The sequence below is a fragment of the Gigantopelta aegis genome, chromosome 1 (genome assembly GCF_016097555.1).
Source record: "Gigantopelta aegis isolate Gae_Host chromosome 1, Gae_host_genome, whole genome shotgun sequence".
Lineage (NCBI taxonomy): Eukaryota > Metazoa > Mollusca > Gastropoda > Neomphalida > Peltospiridae > Gigantopelta > Gigantopelta aegis.
The window spans coordinates 26,454,445-26,460,416 of NC_054699.1; positions in this window are offsets into that span (position 1 = coordinate 26,454,445).

Below are 5,972 nucleotides of genomic sequence, written 5' to 3' on the forward strand. Positions count from 1 at the left end.
ACGTCAAACATAGGATTGTTGTGATATTAGAGCAGAAATCTTTGCCAACTTTTTGGTTGTCGGGAATTGCCAAAAAAATACATAGCTTGGTCTCTGACTGTAATGAGAGCGTATTTATGTCCAAATTTCCGTCTAGCTCTCTTACAGTCAGAAGTAACCAATTGGGCTATCAAATCGCATTGGAAAGTGAAAACAGCGAAATAACAGAAAAAACTTACAAAGTGGATACTGCTGGAAAGCTTCAGTATAGCTCAGTTATTCAAGTCTATTATCGGATTTGAACATTGTTCTCGGTGAAAAGGGCAACCAAGATGGCCTCTTTTCAAATCTTTGGAAATATTGGTGGTCATCTTGAACTACCTATTACTACTTGACCCCTAAAACCTATGACTAAATACCAAAAGTATCATCCTGTGTTTATATGGTGGAAGTTACATGTATGGCCGAAGAAATGAAATAATTGCTATCTTGGACTACATCTTGATTTTCTCAAATCCGTCAGCGATGACTGGTTCATCGGTTAGATTTTAAAAAGGGCCACTTCTGACTACATAAATCCATTGAGAAAAACTATATACAAACTTTCCAGGCTCACTCAAAAATTCTCATTTGGCTGCCATACTAATTTAGTAATATACAGTTTCATAGGAAAATACTTCAGTTTACAATGGTTTTAGATTTGCGGCTATTATTGTTTAACGCCTTCAATCAAAATTGACATTTGCAGGCATCAGATAAATCTAAACATACAAATACAAATCTAGCTAGCACCATCCACTGTTGTGTGGTTACAATATGTCATGTCATGTCATTGGTGTTTACGTGCACATTCAGAGCAAGCTGTTGTAGTGCACGACTGTCATGGGCACAGGTGCCGGCCTTGGCCGGCTTCTCTATCCGAGACGGGAAAGGGGTTGGGGTGGTGGGTGGGACAGGGGATCCGCCCGCACTGGCAGGTACAAGGGAGCACCAGCAGCCCGATCAGGGTTCGTAGCGGACGGGGGTAGTTTTGGTGCTATGGCATTTTTAATGTCCCGTAGGATTAAGCCAAAGAGAAACTCGCGCAGTTTTAATGAAGAATGTGGGTACATATTTTTAAGGAGAGCTACGTATAGTTTTTGACTTCAGTATATCGAGAGTAGCTCGTTGTTACAGTATGATGATTAATGTGCTTGAAAAGGCAAAGAATTCCGTAATTCTAAATACTTACACAATCATACACAAACCTTTCTTGGGCATTTTAGAATTGTTAGTACTGGGATAGAAGTTGAAAATAAAAGTAAGAGAAAAAAATAAAGAGAATAGTAAGACAGAGAAATAGACATTTCAAAGTCTCTTTACCCGTATATGTACACAAGGTGACCAATTTTCATCAAATTATTTGTAATTACAATTTTTATAATATACATGTGTACATTTTTCAATATTCAATTTATCCAATATAATATTTCTAATTGCATCTATGTTCAGTTTGGCCTTTCATACTTTTATAATATATATGCATGTATAGTATTTTATATTAATCATTAATTAGTTTAGACATTGATTCTTTTTATTTTAAATATATAATTCCAAACAATACTGTATTTTTATCAAGAGTTTTGCGTTCACCTTTGTTTAGGACATTCATTCTTATGTCATACGTTCCTATGTCACTGGCTGAAGATTGCAAAATTAAAAATATTTGAATGAACACATTTTATTTTGTGTAGGAATGAATTAGTTGCAATTATTCTGTATAAAATTATGTTCTGAAGCCATATAAGAGTACGGTCTTATACATCTCATGGTATACAGTGATATTTTTGTTTACATTCATTCAAAGGGAAAATATACATGTATGTAACCTTCTTCCAAATATTTGTGCTCCGATGTTGGACAGGCAGTAGAATGATTCAGTATATTATGTGTAGCCTTACAGTAAACTCAGAGTTATTTCCAACAAAACACCAATTATTACATGAAATATTTTCGCCAAATTAAAATAAAATTCGCCAATTGTTCCTAAATTTCGCAGTTGGCGAATTTGTCAAGTGGCAGGCTACCCCTGCTTACTACCCTGTTTATAGCTGTTAAATACATTGTAATCAGCATAATGCTCAGTCTGACGACAATTAACATGTAATTGATACTACATCGAAACTGTAAGACACAATTTGTTAATGTAGATGTTGGTGGTCAATTATCCAGTTCAGAGGATGATGTAGATGTTCGTGGTGCATCATCCAGTTCACAGAATGATGTACTAATAGATTGTGTCCAGCTTCAAAATGTTTCTGGAGACCGTTTAGGACGAGCATCAGATGGGGATCATGGTGGAAATTGGGCTGGTGCTCTAGCAGGTGGTGTATCATATAGACTAGAAAAGATATACTGTAAAAGTAGGAGATAAACATCATCTGACGTCAGATTGGAGGTAGTTTATCGTGCATTTAACACCGCTGTTGACAATTAAATCAAAACATATGACTGTAGAATTTCAGACACATTTATATATGTAACTATAGTATTTGTATTAGGGGTTTCTGTTTGGGGTACCTGTGGTTCTATACACGCTTCATTTAGTTACTGTTTAGTCTTGTATAAAATACAATCTGTGTACTAACTTTCTTTTTGTTTTTCGCTTGTTCTGTTGTGTTCCCCGTCGCTGGGTTCCATGTCGTTATTGAATCATTCAGGATTATTTCTCTTTCTGGATCGAAAATATCCACCGGAGTTCCCATGTCAAATGTAGCTGTCATCTTCAATTCTTTGTTGATATTCATATTCCTACGCAAGTAAAGTGGCCTAATTAAATCAGAATTGGTTCTCGTAAATTTAACACCTAATTTAAGGTGTGTAGCCAATCAGAATCGAGTATTTTCCAAAGTCATGGTAGAATGGGTATTATTCGCGTGTTTGTGATTTTTAACCATGAAAATTGCATTAACACGAATAATTACTAGTAAGTTCCATTAAAAAAAAAAAAGAAACAAGAAGAAGACAAACGTACCACGGTACATTTATTCACAATACTTGTATCACCAATACGGTAAAACAATAAACACAAAACACAGCCAACTGCTACAAAACAAATAAGTTTGTTTTGTTATTGTTCAAAAATAGAATTTGGACAACGTGCTTCTCACTCAGTACTGCTTTCTATTTTTAACTGGCCAATCAAAATATGAGACACTAACTGTTTTGTAAAGTGCCGATAAATGTCAACCACAAGACTAGCTTTTTTAGTATTAGTGTACAGGAACAAAACAGCTGAGACATTTTTAACAAATACCAGAAGTGTTTGTCTTTATTTCTTCACACTTGCTGGAGAGTTGATTGAACCACATTCAGGATTACATTCATTAATTATATGCGACATGCGTTCACTCGTGCATACACCTAAAAGACGTGTCATTCCAGCACAAGTCGCTCAGAATGACATACTATTAGGCTAACTGTAACTATTGAAGGGACAGACCACAGTTTTGAAACACTAAGGCATATTTTTCACGATTACAGCTGTTTATGATCACTGAAATCAAACATTACTTATATTTTATTGTTTAGATTGTCCATTTGCATACAACCAAAGAGTTTCTGGTCATCCTGATGTTTCTAACACTACAACATGCATGTGTATCTGAGAAGTAATGGCTATGGAGTCGCGTTTTACATACTTACCAACTATTACGATTTTGGCGGAATGATAACAATTTGTTTATTCCCATTCCGCCCTATGAATTATAAAGATAGTATTCCGCTTTTTTAAAAACAAATTTCAAAACATCGTTCGGTGTGTCTTTAACTTGATCCTTTTAAGTGTGACCTGCTTTAGTACGCAATCATCCAACCCGGCAAAAAAAACCAATGGCTGATGAATCCGATTCTCTAAAACATAATCGCAAGAAATACGCAAAAGAAATTCAAATCAGAATATGATAAAACTTATCGGAACATCATAGAGAAGCCGAAGTTGGGCGATTTGTTTGCGTTCTGTTGCGTTTGCCAGTAAGATGTCAATGTAAGACACGCTCCATGTTATGACAAGTGTCATTCCTGTGAACTTCTACAGAATTGCAAGTCTGCAACTTATAATGCAGTGCGACAGCAGTTACATACTAGCTGAGTGTATAAAAGTGACTAAACGTTCTAGGTTAGTGCTATATAGGTCTCCAAAATCTCCATTTGGCTACTATTTTGAAATTATTTGAAAACATAGCCAATAGTTATTTTTTTAGTTTATTTTCACCTTTTGCACCTTAGCAACAACCTAGCAATTTGTAGTTTGAAAAGACACTCAAGGATTATATGCACATTGTACATGTTTATCTACTGTGATTGTGTTACACACTCACTGTAAATATGTTTTTTATAAAGTACTTATGAAAACTATTAAAAATCACTTCAAGAATGTAACTAAAATGTCTCAGAAAATGCTCCAGAATGCACCATTTTTAATATAGTTTTTCAAAATGTTCCTGGGAGGGCATGCCCCTGGACTCCCTTAGTGCCACCTCCCTCTGCTCGATTATCAATCAATTATTAGTATTTTCATTTTATTACAGTTGGCAGGTATGGTTTTATTCTATTTTTAAGGGTATTTCAACGTCACAGACTTGTTTCACTCTGTTGTGTCAGAATTTGTTACAGGTTTGTAAATTAACCAAACTTAGTGTCCATTTTTATGGGTTGAAACTAGGGTCTAGGTAAAAAAAATATGCCTTAGTGTTTAAAAACTAGGGTCTGTCCCTTAAACTACTATAGTACTAATAATCTAGTATTTACCAAAATAATTTTGTACATGACGCAATTGTTTTAATATTGTATTATTGCTATCCACGAAAATTAAAAGCCGCAAGATGGCTGCATTTTCAATATTGCGGACATTTGGTAGACGAAATGTGGTGGAATCTTTTCCATTCCATCGTAAATGTATGTTAAAATGTTTAAGACACTGATTATATTGTTAACTTTTCCATGATATTTTTATTATCACAGAGGACTGTGTTTTATTATAAATATTTTATTTTTGTACTTAAGTCATTTATAAATTGCTTTATACATCACCTTTGTTTAACACCCAATGGGCGATGTATTATTTGTGTTGTGCATGGTATGCTTAAATATTCATTCACATCCACACATTAACTGGAAAAGGTAGTGATATATATCAGTCGTTATTCAAGTGACTTAACCATTGCATCATTGAGTGTTATGTTCAGTTCAATGTTTTTCAGTCATATGAATCAAAACGAAAAAAAAGAGCTCTTTTTGATGTGTTTTTTATATAGTTTTTTAGGTGCAGTGTTCTCGCTGGGTGAAAATTAAAGGAGGGCGGCCGCGTGACACCATACCCTTAAAAAAAAAAAGCAAACAAAAAAATAATAATAATAATAAAAGCAAAAAAAAAAGGGGTGGGTGGAGGAGCTTGGTTACCATATTGTTGTGTGTTGGTAGACTTTGTGGAAAGACATACACTTTATTTTGCCTACAAAAAAGTGCACAAAAGTTTACACGAGATGTAAGCAGACTCATCTTTTAGTTGAACCGAACATGTTATTGGTCTGACATTCACGGGCAGTTCCAGTTTTGCTGAACCGATGAAAGTTTTAATATTATTATTTTAATAAAGATTTAAAGATGTACGAAAAACAATAAAGATGTTTGTAAAGTGATCTCCTAATGTCGAATACATTTTATTTTTTTTCTGTTTTATTAAAACACTCGTTTTTGTAAAGGTGGTGTAGATATTATTTGACACCCAAGATAAATGATTTTAATTATAAACACTACCACTTTCGTTGTTTTCATAAGCGGTGATATCCCCCCCCCCCCCCACCCCCCCAAAAAAAAACAAAAAAACAAGAAGAAAAGTTTACAATATTTTATAAAGAACTGCTGAATAAACAGAATGAAAAAAATGACAGGAAGTAAAAATCATCAGTTACAACCAATTATGTCTGCAATTGAGGACAACATATCAGACGATA